General features: G+C 44.1%; 1 protein-coding gene across 3 annotated transcripts in view; it reads left to right on the top strand.

Annotated features, from left to right (window-relative positions):
* OTUD4 (OTU deubiquitinase 4) overlaps window positions 1–22,262 on the top strand; it is a 234,325-nt gene that overhangs the window by 63,807 nt on the left and 148,256 nt on the right. The window contains exon 1 of one of the 3 annotated variants that reach the window (XM_029600977.1): window positions 21,761–21,967. The exons of the other annotated variants lie outside the window; for them this stretch is intronic. The gene's annotated coding sequence lies outside the window, so the exon portion shown is untranslated. Of the gene's footprint in view, window positions 1–21,760; window positions 21,968–22,262 lie in introns of those variants that run through there. 3 annotated transcript variants of the gene reach the window in all.

Raw genomic sequence — 22,262 nt, 5'->3', positions numbered from 1 at the left:
ACATTTACAGAGTTTATGGTATTTACTAGGACATGTCCATTTGGTATTTTGTAGTTTTTGCGTAAGGGTGGAGACTGGAAGTTGGTTAGAGGTAGTTAAGATTTATTCCGAGTCTGGGAAGGCTTTTTTAAATAACCACGTTTTGAGTCTTTTCCTGAAAGTTGGGAGGCAAGGTTCCTGCCGCAGCTCCGGTGGGATGGAGTTCCAAAGAGGAGGTCCTGCTGTGGAGAATGCCCTGTCTCTGAGGGTTATATGATGGGAGGTTTTGGAGTGAGGTACCTTTAGAAATTCCTTATAGTACTCTCTTATGGGTCTGGAGGATGTATGTTTTTTGAAAGGGATTTGTAGGTTGAGGGGGCGTATTGTTGGATAGCTTTGTATATTATGGTGATGGATTTATATAAGATTCTATAATGAATCGGCAGCCAGTGTAGGTCTTTGAGGATTGGGGAAATGTGATCTCTTCTCCGTGTATTTGTCAATATTTTGGCTGCCCTGTTTTGAACCATCTGAAGGGGTTTAGTATGCGATGATGGGAGACCTAACAATAAAGAGTTGCAATAGTCTAACTTAGAGAAGATTATTGCTTGTAAGATTGTTCTGTAGTCGTGATTGTGGAACAGTGGTTTTATTCTTTTTAGGACATGCAGTTTATGAAAGCAGTCCTTGGTGGTTTGGTTTATAAAAGCTTTTAGATTTAGCCGATTATCAATGATCGCTCCTAGGTCTCTCACTTGGGCTGTTTGTAAGTTTGCTGAAGGATTTGTAGTGATGTTGCCGTTCTCCGTGGATATGAGAAGGAGTTCCGTTCTTGAAGAATTTAGGATTAAATTCAGATTGGAGAGTTAAAAGATTGGAGAGTTAAAACTTGTTAAAAGATAGAAAACTGAGAATAGGACTAAATGGTCAGTTTTCTCAGTGGAGTATCTCAGGGATCTGTACTGGGACTGGCACTTTTTAATGTATTTATAAATGATCTGGAAAAGGGAATGACGAGTGAGGTGATCCAGATTTGCAGATGACCAAAATTATTCCAAGTAGTGAAATCACAAGCAGATTGTGAGAAATTGCAGGAAGATCTTGCAAGACTGGGAGATTGGGAATTCAAATGGCATGAACTTTAATGTGGACAAGTGCAAAGACATATAGGGAAAAGTAACCCACACTGTAATTGCATGATGTTAGGTTCCATATTAGGAGTTACAATCTAGGAAAAGAATCTGAATGTCATTGTGGACAATACTTTGAAATCTTTAGCTCAGTGTTTGATGGCAGTCAAAAAAGCAAACAACGTTAGGAATTATTAGGAAAGGATTGCAGAATAAAATGTAACATAAGAACATGCCATACTGGGTCAGACCAAGGGTCCATCAAGCCCAGCATCCTGTTTCCAACAGTGGCCAATCCAGGCAAGTACCGCATCTAAAGGACTGTGCACTTCTGATCGCCACATCTCAAAAAAGATATAGCTGAACTGGAAAAGGTACAGAGAAGGGTAATGATAAAGAGGATGCAACGGCTCCCTTATCAGGAAAGTCTAAAAATAATTCAGGCTATTCAGCTTGGAGAAAAGATGCCTGGGGGGAGGGATATGATAGAGGTATATAAAATCATGAATGGAATAGAATGGGTGAATGTGAATTGGTTATTTACTCTTTCAAATAATACAAAAACTAGGAGACATTCTATGAAGTTAGTAAGTAGCTCATTTAAAACAAATCAGAGAAATTCTTTTTCACTCAACACACACTTAAGCTCTGGAATTCATTGCCAGAGGATATGATAAAGGCAGCTAGCATAGTTGGGTTTAAAAAAGATTTGGACAAGTTTTTGGAGGAGAAGTACATAAACTGTTATTAACCAGATAGACTTGGGAAAAGCTACTAAACGTTCCTGGGCGTTAGCATGGGATATGTATACTGTTTGGCATCCTGCTAGGTACTTGTGACCTAGATTGGCCAGTGTTGGAAACAGGATACTGGCCTTGATGAACCCTTGGTCTGACCCAGTATGGCAGTTCTTATGTATGTTTGTTTATTTAAAAATTCTTGTATACCGCCTATACAATTGTAGTGGATCTAAGCGATTTATTGATTGAGTAGTTTTCTGTCCTCTTTGGGACTTTACTTGTGTAGCTGTCTTCCCTGTCTCTGTTTGTTTTTCTGGATAATTCAGCCTTTCCTTTTCATTCCACCAGATCAGTCGAGGTGCATGACTATTGCTCACCTACCCACAGATGGAGAGAAAGAACTAGATTATTGAGCCCCCCTCCCCCATATAGGATCCATGCAGCCAGCAGCACCCCGTATTCTCTTGTTGCTAGCAGATGGTAGCCCTGCAAGCCTGTGCAGGGTGAAGACATAGTGGGGGACATTACTTCTGGAAGGTTAGTCTGAGGAGTCTTCCCTTCAGTGGAGTTAGGGCCAAGCTGCGGGTCAGCAGCCCTGGCTGACATTGGCCCTTTGGCTTGGGGGAAATGACATCTTAAGGAGTCTTGTTCCCCCTCTCCCCTACTCTGCGCCTTGCTTCCTTTTTCCCCAATTGAAATAGAGAAGTGTTTAAAAAGGGAGCTGGGAATTTTTTTCAGGTTGAGCTCTGTTTGTTTGGTAGCCAGTTATTTATTTAAAAATAAAAAGATAGAGGGACAGTGATCTCTATAAGTGCGGCATAGTAGATCTCTCATTCTTCTGCCTTTAGAGGTCAATGTAGGGGTGGGGGAAGATGGAGCCACGGTCCTCTGGTCGCTGTTGGCAGAACTGTGAGCTCTTGAAGTTGCAGGTGATCCCAGGGCATGGAGGCCCCAGCAGTACATGGGAAGCGTTGCACAGTCTGTGGGGTTTGTGGGATCAAATTTGTGCTGCATGTATGGAAGTTGGCCTGATCTCAGGGGAAGCCCCCCCTTATTGAAGGAAGGCCCGGGTGTGTGTGTGTGGGGGGGGGGGGTCTCTTTTGTATCAGATCGTATCCGTCACTAGATCCTTCCAGCTGAGAGGGAGGGGAGTTGTGGACCTGGCCCTAGCAGAACCACAGCCATCTTGGCAGTGCTCTGCCACATGGCGGCCCAAGTGTCTGGGCCACCCGACTTTTCTCCAGTGCCTTTGGATGGTTGCCTGCTGCAGGAGGGAGAATCAGAGCAGGCTGAGACAGGGGCTCTTTCTTGCAGCGCTCCTTTTCTCCTTTCTCCCTTCTTTGTCCTTTCTGTTTAAAGCAGAGTTCTCCCTCACTTTTCACAGCCTCTCATGCAGTACTCCTCCTCTCTTCATACCTTCACAAGGGTCAGTGCCGCCATCCAGGCAAAGAGGCCTAGATGAGAGTTGAGCTTGGCTCTGGATAAGAGGTTGGTAATTTTGGCATCAGATTCCTTACAGCTAGGATCAGGGGCCCAGGGAGACCGGGACAGTGATCCCTGCGGAGGGAGAGAGTGCCATGGGGGGGGGGGGGGGGGGGGGGATGATGATCCCTTAGTTGCTGTGCAGCCTGGCAAAGTCTAATTCTATTCTTTAGTAAATAAATACTGCACCTACAGTTTAGTTTCTGTGTCTTCTCCTTGCTCTCTCTCTTTTTGTGCCTTTGTCTGGTGCTGGCAGGACTGACAGAATGCAGTCCGGGTGTGTGATCAGTGTGGGCCATTGAGTTTGGGGACTCGCCTGAGTTCTACCCGGGCAGGAATTCAATGCCATTTCAGTGATCAGCATTGATAGAGGCTCAGACGGTGAAGGGCTTGAGAACTGCACTGTTCCTGGTGGGGAGAGCTCATCTTCCCATATTCCATTGGACTAGTCTCCTCTAGCAGGAAACCTGGATGATGTAGCCTCCCCTTCTGCTTGCCAGGGATGGCAGTGCAGTCTCCTTGTACGAGAGAGTGAGCAGGAGCCTGGGCAGAAAAGCTAGGGCATTCATGGTGTATCTTAGTGCAGTGGTTCTCAACAGGTGTGTCAGGACACACTGGGGTGCCGTGAGCTCCTGGGAGGTGTGTCGCAGGGCCACCTGTCTCCTTATCAACCTGGGTGGGAGTTGGTTGACTTCTCTTACATTGGGCCTGATGGGAGGTTACTCTCACTTGCTTCTCTTCTTTCTGGGCCAGTGGTAAGCTGTTCCTCTTTCACCCAGATCAGAGTGAGGCATTGCCAATTCCTGCGTTCTGGGCCCCAGTGGGACTTACACTTTCTCCCAGGACAAGCAGGATGGTAGTCCTCACATATGGGTGACGTCATCAGGCGGAGCCCTATTTGTGGAAGATTTTTTACTTCCACTATGCCGTTTCTCTTTTAAATAAATTGTTGTTTCCACTTTAAACCAATGTCAATCATTGCGGTTTTAAATACATTGCCCGATCAATGATATTAAAGTCCAAGTTGCTTTCTCTATAACACCCAGCTGGGCTGTTGGCAAATTGTGAAATACTTTTTGGATTTCTTGAGTACTTCAAAAAGTTACTGTAGGGACAATTCAGAACTTAAATTGTAAAGCACAAAAGCTTTGTATGAGCTGAAAAGACACCAGAGACGCCAGATGATTTTATCTATCGCTGAGCTTTGTGTGCGCTGAAGACGCCAGAAATGCCGACGTACATTTCGCAGATATGCTGCTTCAGGGCACTGTCGCATCTAAACAGATCATCTGTAAAAACAAAAGACATAACTTTTAATGTCATAACTAGTAAAATTCTTTAATGTCGAAACATTTTTTCTTACTTATTAGTTCTGTCCCAATCAAGTTGAAGTCTCCGGGCTTCAAATAATGGCGGCTACGTGCATTTTCACAAATTGTTTTATTATAGGTTACTCCTTTTGGTTGATTCTCTAGGCCTTGTTCTGTATTCAGGAGGATCTAGACCTGCTTTGTCAGTGTTTACTGATCCGAAATCCTGATTCTAATATTTCTGTGAAGCAAAGTATGCTTCTTTCTGGACTTTGCATCACTCCCCTACCTTAGGTGCCTCTGCTACACTTCGAGGTTTTGTGTCTCTGTTCTATAGGTTTCTTTTTGTAGAACCCAACTTTTTTTCCGCCTGGCCTCATTTTTGGGTCAGCTGCCTCAAAGGCAAAACATCTAGGCCTCTTTGCCTGGGCGGAGGTCACTTTGCATCACTCCCCTATCTTAGGCACCTTTGCTACACTTCAAGGTTTTGTGTCTTTGTTCTATAGGTTTCTTTTTGTAGAACACTGTGGTTTTCCTTGCTGTGTCCTACTTGAGCAGCCTATAGCTTAGGAATCACCCATGTGTGAGCACTGCCATCCTGCTTGTCCTTGGAGAAAGCAGAGTTGTAACAGGTGTTCTCCAAGGACAGCAGAATGTTAATTCTCATGAAACCTGCCCGCCTCCCCTGGGAGTTAATTCTCCTTTTATTAGCTATATTATGGACTCAGTGACTCTGCCTAGGGGGCATGATGTTAACTACAGATGCACATGCTCAATAGAGCATGTTTGAAAGCTCTAGAATCTTTGAGATCAAAGTTCCAGACTGGACTCCATTCAATGATTTCACTTGTGTGAGCACAGACATCCTGCTGTCCTTGGAGAACATCTGATACTGATAAGTAACTCCACTTTACTCAGGTTCTAGTGGCTTTGGACATAGCTGAGGAGCAGATGAAAGACAGCAAGAACGCAGGTGATCCTATCCTGAAAGGTCTGCAAAAACCTGTGAAATCCTTTCCTGTTCATTGGGCAGGATCTTAGCAGAGTGTGATGCTCCTGAGGCTGGTTTCAAAGGGCAGTGGAGAAATTGTACTTATCTGCCAAGAAAAAAAGAAAAGCTTGGAGGATGGCACAATGCTGAAAGACATACAGAACAGGAGGATTTAGGCTTTGATCAAGCAGTCCTTTGAGGTTTCAGCCCTGGCACTGCAGGTGGCAGTTTGCAGTGGCTACACGTTCAGGGCCTATTTGCACTGGGTATAGCAGATTCCAGTTGGGAAGCTGGAACAGGTTGGCATAGATGACAGAGTGCACATTTGGAAGCAAGGATTGACTTTGTGGTGGATGGCCTATATGCTTACCTATGGACTTAAGCGAGGATTATGGCTACAATAGTTTTGGTCAGGAGGTTCTAAGGCATGCCTAAGCAAAAATCCATTTTGGGAAAAACTCCTTTCTGAGGAGGACCTATAGAAGCAGTTGAAAGATCTGGGAGAGACTAAACTCCAGAGGTTGCCAGAGGTCAAGAGAGGCCTTACGAGTGGGAACAAATAAGCCTAAATTTAGGGAAACAAGGCATTATTGACTGGGAAAGGATCATCCTCTCAGCACGTTTCTTCAACAAATCCTTCCACTTTTGCCGTAGCAAAAAAAGGAACCTGGGACAGAGGCACAGGAAGCACCAAGGGTTCCAGGAGTCCACAATGAGGATTGGACAGTCTTCTCGCCTGTGGTATGAATAAGAGGATGACTGCCTGATGTTCTCAGAGAGTGGACCCGAATCACCTCAAATCAGTGGGTCTTGAGTCTCACAAGAAAATTAGGCATTAGTTTTCTCATCACACAGCAAATGCCTTAATGATCTTCCCCTGTCATTTGTCAACAAATAGATCGGTGATGAGATCCACTCTGGTCTGTCTCCTTCTACTGGCGGCAGCAGTAGTCATTCTGGTATTCTGTTTTGTAGTCCTCAAGAAATAAGATACCGTTTGTCTCAATTTGGTCATGAAATAGATCAACAGGGCTCTTCATGTACCCCATTTCCTCATGGAAACCTTCGGTCAGTCATAGTAGTAGTAAGGTAATAGGAGTTATGGAGATTTAGCTTCCCATACCCATCGGACTAACCTGTAAAGTTTTTCAGGTTTGCGGTGGGGCAGGGGGGGTTCTTCCACTTTCAAGTAATGCAGTTTGGATTAGCCATAGCCTTAATGGACCTTCTCCAAGGTTATCGTTGTAGAGGTTGCAGTGCTTCGCAAGTAGGGTATTCTGGTTCACCCTTATTGTCGACTGGCTGATTCATGCTAAGTTGGCAGAAGAGAGCAGGACATCCACAGCCCAGGTAGTTCAACTCCTCCAGAATCTCGGTTAGGCGATAAATTTTGCCAGAAGCAAAATGGTATTGACTGACTCAATCCTTTGAATACCTCTTCCATATGCAGAAGGGATAGGTCTTTATGACATTGGAAAGGGTTATCAAGCTCCATACATATGCTAATGAGGCAGACTTCCAGGGTCTGGGATTATCTGCAACTCCTGAAGTCCATAATTACAACATTGAATTTGGTCCATCGACTCGAGTGCACATGCATTCACTGTAGTGGTCTCTTCTCTGGCGACAGAGAATGCAGTTGCAGAATTACAAAATGAGGCTGCTGCTCCAGGTCAAAACCAGAAAAAGCTTAGCCTGCTGGTTAACTGAATGAAACCTGTGAAAAGAGAGGGTTTGGAATCATCCTCTTGGTAACCATAATGTAGAACACCAGTCTGAGTGAATGCATTGTGCACGGTCAGGGTCTGATGGTTCAGGGCCTCTGGAATGTCCTGGAGGCAAAGTGGTTGATCAGCTGTTTGGTGACAAGGGCCATAAGGAAAATCTATGGGAGTTCTTGCTGATGATCTTCAGGAGAGCATTACAAGTATTCTCACACAGTGCTACAGCGGTGGCCTATGTCAAACATCAGGGAGGCACAGAAGCTTTTATATAATCTTAAAATTGGGTCTCTTGCTCAGGTGAGCAGAGAGATATCTACAGGCTCTTTCCTCAGCCCACGTTGCAGGAGTGGAAAATATACAGGTGGATTATCTCAGTCTGCATACTCTAGATCCAGAGGCATGGGAGCAAGTGAGTGCTCTGCCTTTATTTATTTATTTATTTATTTATTTAGGCATTTTTATATACCGAAGTTCGTATGGACGTCACATCGGTTTACATAAAACAATAGGGAAGAAGAGGAAGGGAAATCGGAAGAAAAAGTTACATTCTAACAAATATCTGATTAAATAAGAGGCTAAGAGATGAGAAAAGGAGAGAGAAGAGCGGATAGGTAAAGGGGGAGATTTTAGAGGAGAAGGTAGCTAATAGTGGACAGATGGGATGATCCACTGATGGATCTCATAGCTACCCTGAAGAATGCAAAGGTCACATGCTTCTTCAGTTAAAGGAGGGAGCTGGGGTCCTCAGGGTTGGATGTCCTGTCTGTCATGGCCTCGCCATGGACTTCTACATAGAAATATAGAAATGATGGCCGAAATGTCCTCCCTTTTCACTTGTCTGAAAGTGAGTTTACTTTTACAGAAGATTGAAATCTATCGGAATTAGTAGTCTTGGTGGTGCCAAAATGGCTCAGAAAACCTTGGCATGCAGATCTGATGAGGCTCGGGATCAAAGCATTGCTGAAATTGCTCTAGAGTAAAGGTCTTCTACTCCAGATTCTGTTGGAAGCTCCATCTCCATTGTGTGTTATAGCCTGAATATTGAGAGAATGACGTTGGGAAAGGAGGGGTATCCAGAGAAGGTTATAACTGCCTTGTTGCAGGCATGGAAGAAATTCATCTCCTTGGCCTATGACAGAGCCTGGAAGGTTTTTGAGACATGCATGGAAAGAAGTTTTTTTCTTCTTTTAAGGCACCATTCTCATGGTTTTCTTGCATACTGTATTACAAAAGGGTCTGGTGCTGAATTCCATGAATGTTTAAGGGCAACATTTGCCTGCTATAGAATTCTGGTCACTGGCATCTTATCTGGACGTTTTGTGCTTCTTAAAAAGAGTGAAACATCTCCATCTGATGGTAAGGACAACCATCCTGCCCTGGGACTTCATTTTCATTCTACAGGCCTCGTGTGTGTGCTGTTAGAAACCTATTAGAAGGGCTTAAGATAGCGTTTCTAACAGCAATCTATTCTGCAAGGCAGTAATCTGAATTGCAGGACCTTTCGTGCGGGTAACTGTTTCTGAGCATTTCAGCCTTGGGAGTGTCTCTTTGTACACTACCGTCCTTTTTGCCAAAGATGGTATTGCCATTTCACTTGAGTCAGGAGATATCGCTACCAGCCCTCAGGAAGGAAAATGAGATGGGGAAAACTCAAAGGAACTTTTAGACATGCTTAGGAGTCTTTTGCGACATCTAAAGGTTACAAATGCATTTGGAATGTTTTTTCATTAGTTTATTCTTTTCCATGGTCAGATGAAATGCAAGGCTGCATCAAAGTTGACAATAGCTCAAGGAGGCAATAGGATCAACCTCTATTTCAAAATGGGATTTGAGTTCCCAAAGAGTTTAGGGCTCATTCAACCAGGGCTCAAGCGGCTTCTTGGGTGGAGCATCACATGGTTCTGCCAGAGGAAATTTGCAAGGTGGCAACTTTGTGTTCCTTGCACTCTTTGCAAGACATTGCCAGGAGCCTGTACTCATCTGGATACATCACATATGTTTGGATTAGTCTGGTGGGCTAATCAGGAAGGGAAAATTTGGTCTGTCTTGCAAGTTTTCTTTCCTTGCGTCCACCAGATCACTCCAGGAATCCACCTGGTTATCCTTCATCCTTATCAGAAAAGTCAGCCAAGTATTCACTTGTTAGAGGTTAATGTTTAATGTTCTGGGTGGTTATGCTTTGCAGTTGGTGTCAATAAGTGACATGCTCAGTATCCGTCAGTGACCATGCAGGTCACAGAGATAGGAAAGTGGTTTTACTGCTTTTTTTTTATTTTTTACAGAAATAATGAGAGCAGCTGGCTGCATGGGACCCTTTATAGGGGAGTTTAGGATTCTAGTTGTTCTGTTTCCATTGCTGATAGATGAGTAAAACCCATGTGTCTGGATTGGTCTGGTAGAACTCAAGGAAAGAAAATTAGCAGTTAAGATAAAATTTTTCCATCCTCATTCCCCTGTTTTTCTGTTTTCTAAATGCTTATTTATTTGTTCTTATTTCTGTTCTTTCCTTAGAGAGAGAACCATATTGGTCTCTTTCTCTCCCTTTGCTGTCTTGCCTTACACAGAGAATGGTTGCTTTTTGAACTCCTTTATTGTCCATAATTCCTCTGTTCTATTCTGACCCTTGATTTTTGACAGGGCTTTCTCTATAAGTCACTAATCATTTTGAAGTCAATCCTTTGAATCCAGAATCCTTTTGTTGATATGGTTTGGTTCACTTCAAAGCCTAATATTGATCCCTTGACCCAAAATTGTTGTAGCACATGAGCTCTTTGGACTTCTGAGACCTTTTCTTCAGAGGACATTGGGTGTCTCAAAAGCTCATGTACTCCTATGGAGATGTTACACAGATATTTCCTGGAAAATTTGAAAGTTTCTGAAAAATTGCTTCTCCCAGTCTCAAAGGTGTATTATCTACCAGCTTCTTACAAAAATTCACAAAAGAAGGAAGAGTCTCCAACTTCTCTTGAATAGTTCTTATTTGTCTTCATTTTTAGAACATCCTTCAGTGGAAGGAATGGAGTCTTCTACCTTTATCGTGACTTTTCCTATTGAATCTGGTCGTGATTTTATTATGAAATTGTATTTTTGTAATAGAGCTGTTCCCTTTCTGGGATTTATCTAGGATGCAGGAGCTGTTCTCTGTTACTTCTTTTGCTTTGTTCTTTCCATTTGCCATCCAAATGCAAAGACAGAGTACAGGTCTTTTCTCCCAATGTCTCCCTGTGGCCTGGATAGCAGCTTTTACCATCTCTCTGGCTTGGCAGAGCACTCAGGGGCTGCAAACTCCATTGCGAAGGCAAGTGAAGGAGCATCCACCTCGCCAGGAGAAGTCACATGCAGCACCCCGGATCCTTGACTACTGCCAGTGCAGAGACTCACTTTCCCTTCGCTGACTGTGGAGAAGGGAGGGGCGTGTGGAGGCTTGGCGTTGGAATTGCCACTGTCTGCGTTACTGACTGAGGATGCGGGGAGAGCCAGCTTTTCGGTCTGCTTGGCTTCTTCATCCCCAGCTGAGATTCAGGATGAGTCGGTGGACTCCTCTGCTTTGAAGCTACCTAGCACTCCATGATTTGAGCCCTCTTGGCTTTTCTCCAAATCTCTTCCTTTTCCAGCTAAACCAGCGGTGGTCACTCTAGACACAATCTGGGACTTGATGAAAGGTTTTGGTCGCTCCATGAAAGATTGCAATTCTAAGAAAGATCTTCTTTCTAATAAAGTGGATGCTATGGGGAATAATTATGACATACAAAATCAATCAATAGTCAAAAAGTTGCCCAAGCAAGGAAATACCCAAATCAAACTATTATTGGTATATAAATACTAAATAAATAAACCAAATGGGAACTTATGGATAAATATTAAATTATAGCCTAAATGAAAGTGTCAGCAAGCCTGTCGTTGTTTTCAACCGAAATCAACCGGTCTTCTCTATCATTCACCTTCACACTTTAATGCACTATATTTTTTAGAATGTTTTCAAAATTTTTCAAAATCATTATTGTCTTAAAATTTGAATGTAAACCACAGTCCAGAGGTTATATTCCAAAAATGAACTTCAAGAATCATTATATAGCGCCCAACACGGCCGGTGTTTTGCAGCAGCAGTGCTTCTTCAGGGGCATTTAAACAGTTCTTAAATAACTTCTTTATCAAGTTGGAATATGTGCCATTTTTGTCTGGACTTGGCGTCTCACCCTGGTTGATTAAGGATTGAAATAATCTCTCTCGTAGACTTGAGAATCTGAAGGATTACACACAATATTTACATCTGTCTCTTGAACTTCCCCAAGTTGGTGGATGAGAATTCCTACCAGACCCTGAAGAAGTATTTCCTGGATACCCTCCACTTTGATCCTGAAAAGCTTCCTTCTAACAATAAGACATATTTTATTTCTTCACCTATTAAAAGGAACCTCAGCAGTCTGTCTGAATGTTTACCTAATGTTTTTGAAAATTTGACTGATTTCCTGGAAGATTCTGATGCTGAGATTGAGCGTTCCACACTGATTATTTCCAAACAAGATGTGAGCGAGATTATGAAAATATACTTCAAGAATATTTCTTCTTTATTTTATGGACAAACAATTCGTATTTTTCCTGGATTTTGCCCGTTCTACACAAGAGAGACTAAAAACATTTCTTGCTCTTGGGTCTCAGGCTATTTCTTTAGGGTATTCTTTTGCTCTCAGATATCCTTGTAAATGTGTTATCAGATATCGCAGTGATTGTTTTGTTTTCTTTCTGCCTGAACAACTTAATTCCTTCATCAATTCCAGAAGTATTCCATCTCCCTCTTTAGGGAATAATTAGGTCTGAAAGTTGATCCATCTTAAATTTATTTCTGCTGAAGTCATGTTAAGTCAGTTCCTTCAATTTTATTTTCCCTTGTTTCTCCTATTTTCCCTCCCCTCTTATTTCTTTAGTTGATGACTGATTTACAATAATTATTTCAAGTATATTTGGGGGGGGGGGTTTTTCTAGCATTTATTTCTTTTGTGGATTGTTTATCCTTTTATCTTTTACTGTAAGAATGGTGTATTCCTTCTTATATTTTTTAAATTAATAAATATAAAGTTTAAAAAAAAAAGTATCTATGTTTCCTGATGTAGGTAAGGTAACGTAGGTTAAAAGGAAGAGATTTCTAATGTTGAGATGTGGTGTCACTGCTTTAGGGGCTTTATTCTCGCTATATTTTCCTTCCAAATATATGGTCAAATTTAAGGAGGTAAAATGTGTATTTTCTTAGCATGTAGACAGATGGACTCAGGACCAGTGGATGGTTATGCACCTGTGCCAGCAAATAGAGACGGAGCAAACTGACGTCACAGCATATATATACTCCTGCAGCGACATCAGCCTGCCAGTATTCTCTGTCTTCAGGAGATGGTGGACATGTATCTCCCTACTGGGGATTGCTTCAATTTGAGAAAGGAGAATTAAGAAAATACATTTTGCCTTGTTCTTGTGCGGTGATACCAAACAGTCCCTCCCCTAGTTGAGAATTCCTGAGGTGATTTCTCTGGTCATTCAGATGAGTGCCTTGGTCCAGTAGCTGGTTTTCAGTCTGCGTGGACTTAGCTGCTTAAGCAGCTGAAAGGCAGCGGGTGCAGGAAGCCGAGCGCAGTGGTGACAGCACATGCCCTCTTCCCCCCCCCTCCCCCCTCGCAGCCGGAGACTGTCTTTGTACTCAGCCAGATAAGGCTGAGTTCCAATATACAGAGACTTAAAGGAGGCCTTTGTTGCGTAGGGCTTCCTCCTTTCCCTGCTAGGTGTGCTGTTCTGACATTCATCCTGCATGGGAGGTCGAGGGACTTGGGCAACCTGGCAGGTTGAGCTGCCTCCTTAGATTAGGCCCTGCTCCAAGGCTTTTTCATTGCGTACCGCGTAGTAGGCCACAAAGGCGTTTCGCATGATTTCACAGACTGCCCTCTGTAGGATTGTCTATTCGGTGTGTGCGACTGTGTGTCCAGGTTGTGTGCCCAGGTTTTGCATGCACAGTTGAGCCTTATAGTTACACGGCGCCATAGAGGCTGCACGCTTATCTGTATGCACAAGTTGTATTGTGCGTTTAAGTTTTTAGGGCACTTATCTTAGGGACGCATAGTTAGGCGCCTAGGTGTGGGTCGCCTTAGTGTTGGACATCTAATTTTTGGGCACCTAAGTTGGAAGTATATATAAAAAAAAAAAAAAATTAAAATAGCTAGATGCATGCCTCCGGCTGCTGCTCGGCGCACTGTCTGCCATTATAGTGCCTATACCTAAGAAGCCTAAGTGCCTTCCTCTTTGCACTGCCTGTTATATTAGGGCATCTCAGCCAGGAGTGCCCACTAACTTGTGCCAGTGCTGTTTGCAGGCTCAGGGAAAGGTATCTTCCTTTGATTTCACTAATCCTCATTCCTCCCAGCCAGATGTAGGTCTGGGTAAAGACAACTCAGGTGAGGCGCCTGACTTAGACCTTCCCTAACTGGTTTCTTAGCAGCGGATGGTAGCTCTGTGAATACGCCTCAGGTGCCTCCTGGTTTGGATACTTCTTGGGTAGAATCTTTCCAGGGGTTGCAGTCTTTCTTCAGGCGCAGTCTTCAACCCTGTCCAATGCTCCCAAAGCAGAGGCACCGGTAGGACCTTGCCTGAATGTTCTGTTAAGTGCCAGAGTACTCATAGAGTGGCAGCGGGACTTCCAGATAGAAATACAGATGGGAGCAAGTTGGAGGACCTGGCCAGTAAGTGGGGTGAATCTCTGGTTCCTCGTTTGCCAGAGGATAAGAGGTAAACGCAGCGCTCTTTTAACATGAGAGATCGTGCTTGAAGATCCAGGCGTTTTTGACCCTATAAAGGAGCGACCTTTCAAAGGATTCAACCTTTTGGCAAGTCTCAGTGCTTTCATCCCATATAAGATGGAAGGGGCGTGGGTTCAGGTGGTGGCACTGTTGTGTCCGTCTGTTCCCAACGCCCTCTCTCCGCCCTCCTTACCTCTTTGGCGACTCCCTCTTCGACCGCGGGAAGATTGGCTGCCGCGGCGTCCTTCTGCCGAAGTCCTCTGGCATCCCCGGACCAGCTAGACGCTGCAACGCGCCATGTTTTCTGGAGGCCTAGGGGTGCGCGTGCAACGCGGCCCCGACGTAAGTACCGGCGATGGCACGAACCTCAGGGACGTGCCCCTGAAATGACGTCACCTGCGACAGATATATAAGGTCTTAGAATTTGCTAACACAGCGAGTTAGCAAGGAATGGAATGGAACGGACTCGCTTCGGATTCCAAGCTACTCTGCCTCCCTGGACTTACCAGGGGTACTCGCTCCTCGGGGGCCTCGCTCTCTCCTTTGTTTTTCAGGTGACAGTCTGGAACTGGTACTCACTCCTCGAGGGCCCTTGTTCCCAGACTTGCTCTGTATTCTCTTCTGCCTGGAAGTCATCACTACCAACTACATCAGTGAGTTACCATCGCTCTCTCAGAGCTTTCCCTGGAACCAGATACTCGCTTCTCGAGGGCCTATTCATTCCAGCTCCTGGGCTTCTATGAGACCATTGTGTGATTGTTCTATCAAGGTTCCTTACCTGAACTCTGCATACCTTGCCTACTCACTATATTCAGTTTCTCAGCAGCTCAGCCATCCAGGGATCGCTGTTCCAGTACCTGAGGGACTACGGCCCTGCCGGGCACTCCAGCTCATTACTGCCACCTCTGAATGTTCCTTATATGGTTTAGTAAAATATCTAGTGTGTGTCTGTCTCCAAACTCTGATCCTGACCAGTGGTTCCTCTCGGGATCTTCCCCCGGGGGTGTGGTCATCTGACACCAGCCCAAGGATCCACCCACAAATATCCCTATCCATTTGCTAACTCCCTAACAGATTGCTAACTCCTAACAGGCACCTCCCTTCCCTCCCAATGAAGGTTCGCCGACCCACCTTCAGGAACACGAGATAGGATGCCTGCCTCTCTCTTTATCAGAGTTGGGTTGAGATCACATTGGATCAGTGGGTCCTGGAGGTGATCCGAGAAAAATATGTGCTGGAATTTTACAGTATTCCTTGGGATGTGTTCATGGTGCCTCCTTGCCACTCCCCACAGCAGAAGAAGGCAGTTGAATCTACACTGTCAAAACTTCTCAGTCTGAGGGCTGTGGTACCGGTGCCTACGTCTTAAGAAAGTATGAGGTGATATTCCAATTATTTTGTTGTGCGCAAGAAGGAAGGCTCCTTTCGTCCCATCCTGGATCTCAGGGGAGTCAACAGTCATTTGCGGGTGACTCATTTTCGCAAGGAAACCTTGTGCTCAGTAATAAATGGCCATGCAGTCGGGGGAATTTCTGACCTCTGGAACTGTCTGAGGCCTACCTTCGTATTCCCATTCTATTGGAGCACCAGCGTTTTCTATGTTTCGCAGTATTGGGATTCCATTATCCGTTTCGGGTGCAGCCTTTTGGTCTAGTCTTCTGCTCCCAGAACGTTTTCCAAGGTTATGGTGGTGGTAGCAGCAGAGTTGAGAACAGATGGAATTCTAGTACACCCGTATTTGGACGACTGGCTGATTCGGGCCAAGTCTCTGGAAGAGAGCTACCTGGAGACCCGCAAGGCGATCTCCTTGCTGCAGGAGCTCGGTTGGGTGGTGGACCTGGCTAAGAGCAGTCTTCAGCCATCTTAGTCGTTGGAGTATCTGGGTGTTTGGTTTGACACAAGGCAGGCCAAAACTTTCCTGCCAGAAATTCGGATTCAGAAGTTGATGTCGCAGATGCGTTTTTTGGTGACAGTGTGGTCCGATCTACAGGTACTTGGTTTGATGGCGGCAACCCTGGAAGTGGTGCCGTGGGTGAGAGCACATATGTGTCCTCTTCAGCACTCCCTATTGTCTCATTGGAACCCACAGTCTCAGGACTATTCGGTTCGACTTCACTTGCCAATGGAAATCTGCTGTCACCTCCAGGGTTGATTGCAGGAGGATCATCTGAGAAAGGGGAGTTTCCCTGACTTCACCGGACTGGTTGATACAACGGATGTGAGTCTCCAGGGTTGGGAAGCTCACTGTTGGGAGCTAACGGCGCAAGGAGTCCCTCTGGAACGTCAATCACCTGGAAGCCTAGGCGGTCCAGGTGGCATGCTTGCAGGTCTGCAACGGACTGCAGGGTCAAGCGGTCCGAGTACTGTCGGACAACACAACGACCATGGCTTACATCAGTTGCCAGGGAGGAACCAAAAAGCCAGCAAGTATTGCAGGAAATAGACCAACTTATGGAATGAGCAGAAGGGCATCTCCAGGTGATCTCGGCCTCTCACAATGTAAGAGCAGACTTTCTTAGCAGGGAGAGTCTGGACCCAGGAGAATGGGTATTGTTGGACGATATAGTTCAGCTAATAGTGGATCACTGGGGATTTTCTGTTCCTTGACCTGCTGGCGACTTCTCGCAATGCAAAGGTTCCTCGATTCTTCAGCTGCAGGAGAAATCCAAGGTCCCTGGATATCTATGCTCTTGTGCATGTCTGGCCAGAAGACAGGCTGTAGTATGCATTTTCCCCGTGTCCCATGTTGGGCAGAATAGTTCGCAGGATCGAAGGCCATAGGGAGATGTTGCTCTTGGTGGCACTGGATTGGCCCAGAAGACCATGGAATGCAGATCTGCAAAGTCTCCTGGTAGAGACACCCCTTTGTCTTCTGCTGCACAAGAAGCAGGGGCCTGTCTTTCACGAAGATCAGACTCTTTTTTGTCTTGCAGTTTGGCCCTTGAGAGGGCTCGCTTGTTGAAGTGGGAATATTTTTCTACAGTGATTGTCACCTTCCTACGAGTCAAAAGTTCTCTACTTCCTTAGTATATGTGTGGATTTGGCAAGTATTTGAGGCTTTGTGTGCGGATCTGGCTGTTCTTCCTCATTCAGTTAAGATCCCGCTCATTTTGGAATTTTTGGAGGATGGATTAAAAGGGTTGGCCCTTAATTCCCTGAAGTTCCAGGTTGTAGCTCTTGCCTGTTTCAGGGGCCAGGTGAATGGCGAATCCTTATCGTCTCCTCCTGATGTGGCCTGTTTTTGGTTTATTTATTTTTTTATTTTTTGAAGGGAGTGAAACTTCTTCTTTGGCCTGCTTTGTGGTTACTGGTTCCATTGTGGAGACTTAACCTGGTGGTGTATTTCTTGGCGAGCCCTACATTTCAGTCACTGCTTAGCCTTTCCTTGCAGTTATTGACCTTGAAAGCAATGTTCCTTCTTGCCTAAACTGGTCTTGGATTTTCACTTAAATCAGTCCATTTACTTGCTGTACTTGGATAAGGACTGAGATGCAGAAGAGAGTCTCCTCTTGGATGTCAAGAGTCATGTCATGCGGTATCTGGAGGGTTTTTAAACCTTCTCGAAAGATGGATCGCCTGTTTGCCTTTCATGGTGGAAGAAAGCAGGGGAACCAGCTTCATAGGCTACAATAACTCGCTGGATTAAGGAGGTAGTCACAGCTGCGTATATGGATGCTGAAAAGTCGTTGCCACTAGGGTTCAAGTGGTGTCATGGGTGGAGGTTAGATTGTTGTGTCTCGTCAACATTTGCCGAGCTGCGACGTGGTCCTCCTTACACACTTTTTTCCAGGTTTTATCGTCTGGATGTGCAGGTCCGGGAGGACGTAGCCTTTGCACGTGCAGTGTTGATTAGATAGCAGGTGGCTTCTCACCCTATTCGGGAGTAGCTTGGGTACATCCTACTGGTCCTGAGTCCATCTGTTTACACACTAGGAAAGGATACATTAAAATTACTACTTATCTGATAATTTTGTTTTCCTTAGTGTAGAGAGATGAACTCAGTTTCCCGCCCTTAACTGCTGAATGATTAATAGTTAATAGTCCTCCTGTGGGACTACGTGTTCCAGGGGATTACTGGTAAGTGTTCATCCAGTCCCTAGATTGGGGTACATACATTCATTGCCTGAGTTCAGTGTTTCTTGTTGGTTGAGTACAGTAATGGTTGACAGTTTTTAATCAAGTTTTCTGCTAGTCTAGCCACAGTTTCTTTTGAAGAGAATATTGGCAGGCTGGGGTCACTGCAGGTGTACATATGCTGTGACATCAGTTTGTTCCGTCTCCACCTGCTGGCAGAGGTGCATAACCCACTTGTCCTGATTCCATCTGTCTACACTAAGGAAAACAAAATTATCAGGTAAGTAGTAATTTCTCCATTTTTTGAACCTTCACAATTGACAGCATTTCTTAATGATAAGCACCCTCCAGACTGCTTCCTCTACCGCAAACCTGGAAGTCAGTGCCTCTCAGAAGATCTTGTCCTGTTTGAAACAAGTGTCCCCCCTCTCTCTTCAGCTATTTCTTTTTTGTTTCTCCTTATTTTCTATTTGGAATTATTATTATTTTTTTTTGTGGTCTGACTGAGCATAAGAGTAACTTTTGTTTAGCTAGTAAATATGTTGCCTTTTGTTTTCTTTTTTATCTCCGTATGCTATTTCCGTACAAGTTTATTGCTTGGATGAACATTTATAATCTTATAAATAAATAAAAAAATATGCTCATGTACTAGAGCATATCATGGTCCAGAGGAAAGGGTAAGATGAGGGAGATATGATAGAGACATTTAAATACTTGAAAGGTTTTCATGCACATGAGGTGGGTCTCTTTCAAAGGAAAGGAGGCTCTAGAAAGAAGGGTCATGGGATGAGGATGAAAGTGAATAGATTCAGGAGTTATGTAAGGAAATGTTTCTTTACAGAGAGGGTGGTGGATGCATGGAACAGCCTCCCTATAGAGGTGATGGAGAGAAGGACAGTATCTGAAGAAAGCATGGGAAATAAGCACAGTGAATCTCTGAATCTCCGATTTGGGGTGGGTAGGAGGGGTAGGGATTGTAGAATTGAGTAGTTTCTATGGATGGGTAGACTAGATAGATTATATGGTCTTTTTCTGCCATCATGTTTCTCATAGAAGGTATCAAAACCTAGAGATTCTAGATTTCTCCAGAACCAGTAAAGTAGTTGAATTATTGAATAATATGAAAATATCTCCATTTTAAATCTTAGGAGAGTGTAATGTACTGCTAATTATAACTTCTCAGGAGAAGTTGCTGTGTTTGCTTCTTCTCTGATATGTACTGTTCGTTTGGGTTCTGGATAGTGTGGTGTCTTAGAGTCCAGCAGCAGAGGCATCAACTCTTGTTAGGGGAGATACCACCTTTTCATCTCTTTGGCTCCTGGTCTCCAAGTACTGTAAAGTTGAAGCATGTATATTAATCACCCAGAATAGCAAATTAAGACTTAGTTTTATTATCCAGTCCAGTTAATGTGTTGGGGAGGATTTGACTTGTAGCATGACTCATTTCGGTGTACAGTTATCATAGTAAAATAGTCTGGCGTTCAGAACCAGAGTTTAAAGGTCAAGAAACATTCCAGGCTGCCGAACGCCCACAGGCTGTGGTATAAATAGTGCCAAGTAGAAAGTTAGAATACAAAGTGGAGCAGCACATCAAAATTCCAGGACAAGTGTGATGCCAACATTGCTGTCCCTTAGCTGGACTGACAAATTGGTTTTAAACATCCTTAGCTCATTTGGTGTGCCCTATGATACATCCCTGCAGCTCAAGCCTTGGGTTTCCTGCTTCCCTGGCTCCAGATGTGCACTATATTAAGAAAGGACCTGAAATGCAGTAGAGGTCCATCAAAGAACTGGCTGTGCACAAATGGTTTACTTCTTAATGGCTTGGAAAAAACAGAACAACCCGGGATTTCAGCCAGTATGCTTTATTTGTGGATTTAAAGTACTGCATTTTTCGCTCCATAAGACGCACCTAGGATTCAGAGGGGGAAAATTAAAAAAAATAAAATAAAATAAAATGTTGTGCTAAACCGGCTCTGTCCGCATAACATTTTTTTTTCTCCCCATTTTGTTTTTGGGTCTGGGGAGGGCCATTTCGGTCCACTCCCCAGATCAGAAAACTTTTATCTTTCTCTTTCTGTGGGAAACATCCCCCCCCCCCCATCCCAACCCTTTAAATTAATTAACAACCCCCCACCCCAAGACCTGCCAAATTAATTTACTACAACCCCCCCACCCTCCTGACCCCCCCCCCCCCCAAGACCTGCCAAAAGTCCCTGGGGGTCCAGGAGCGGTCCGGGAGCGATCTCCTGGCTGTCAGTAATCAAAATGGTGCCGACGGCCCTTTGCCCTTACTATGTCACAGGGGCTACCGCTGCCATTGGTTGGCCCCAGTGACATAGTAAGGGCAAAGGGCCGTCGGCGCCATTTTGATTACTGGCAGCCGTCGACCCAAGTCCAGGGGATTGGTCCTGGATCCCCGCTGGACCACCAGGGACTTTTGGCAGGTCTTGGGGGGGTCAGGAGGGTAGGGGGTTGTAGTAAATTAATTTGGCAGGACTTGGGGGGGGGGGGGGGGTGTCAGGAGGGTAGGTGGGGTTTGTTAGATTTTTAGTTGTTTTTTGTTTTGTTTTTTATATTCGCTCCATAAGACACAGAGACATTTTCCCCCCACTTTTGGGGGAAAAAAAAGTACGTCTTATGGAGCGAAAAATACGGTAGTTATTTAGTGAAGTTAGAAATTTAGGAGTGTTATTAGATTCAAAGCTTTCACTTAAATCACAAGTTTCTAAGGTGGCCAAGGATCACTTTTTACAAACTGCAAATGCTTAAACTTTTGTGGGCATTCTTGCAACTAGCAGATTTTAGTAATGTAGTTAATACACTTGTTCTAAGTCATTCAGATTATTGCAATTCATTATATCCAGGGATGGAGCAAAGAATCTACTACATGTATTGCAATTAGTACAGAATGCTGCCGTTCACGTAATGTTTGGTTTGCAATGGGGCACTAGAATATATACCCTTTTATGAAGCACTTGCATTGGCTTCCCATTGCTTTGTGGGTTAATTTTAAGCTCTTGACTTTGGTCCATAAAGCCATATATTTTGAGAAACTTTTGTTTAGGGGAAAAGGTAAACTGATATGTTCCTACGTGTGCTCTTCGGTCTGCAACCCAAGGGCTATGAATGACTCTTTCCATAGGTACTTATTACCTACAAGAGGCAAGGAAAAGAGTTTTTTGTATTGCAGCTTTTGACCAGTGGAATTCTTTGCTGCTAGATCTAAATACGTGTAAATAAATAAATAAATAGCTAGATCTTTGTGATGAGTGGTATCATTTGTGCTTTCAGAAGCAATTAAAAGCTATCCTCTTTACTCAGGGGTTCTCTGACCAGTCAGCAGGTAATTGAAGGTGTATATTTTAATTTGATAATTATATACTGTACTAATTTTAAATGTATGTTTTGATACTCTTATTTTTTTGTGTTAAATTTTGGGTATGTTGTGTGTGATCCACACTGAACACTATGGATATTGCAGAGTATAAGATTTAATAAATAATAAAATAGCTTTTTATTTTTTATGTTTCCTTGAACCGCTTCCTTTGATCTGTGGAGACAAAGAGACCCTAAAAATGGCATTTCAGTGAGCATCCACAGACATTGGATGCCATGTGTGCATTTGGTGGCCGCTAAGGGGTCCTGTGAAGTTGTGTAATTTGTGATACTGAAGATCAAGTGGCCCTCTTTGCAGGAGTAGCCTGGTAATGTCGGGCTCCTAGTCAAGTTCCTTTTGGATTGAGACATAGGCAAGGGTAAGTTTTGCCAAGTGACTTGTGGCATCCTGGCTTCTTTATCTATTCTTGCCAGGTCAGTGATGCTGTTGGACCTTACCTAGTGTGAAAACTGCTGAAGCTGCTTCATCTTCTATAAGATTAGATTGCATGAAACGCTGGGAGCCACTTGCAAATTTTTTAGTATGAATTTGAGCTCAGATTGTGTACAGTTAAGGGGCTAAGAAAAATCTCTGTTCTATTTTCTGATTTATGTAGCTATTCTTAAATTGTATTGGCCTATAGGAAAAAGTGCAGAACTATGTTTTGTGATCAT

The sequence above is a fragment of the Rhinatrema bivittatum genome, chromosome 1 (assembly GCF_901001135.1).
Source record: "Rhinatrema bivittatum chromosome 1, aRhiBiv1.1, whole genome shotgun sequence".
Lineage (NCBI taxonomy): Eukaryota > Metazoa > Chordata > Amphibia > Gymnophiona > Rhinatrematidae > Rhinatrema > Rhinatrema bivittatum.
Note: the sequence above shows the minus strand (reverse complement) of the source record. Positions and strands in the feature narration are given on the sequence as shown.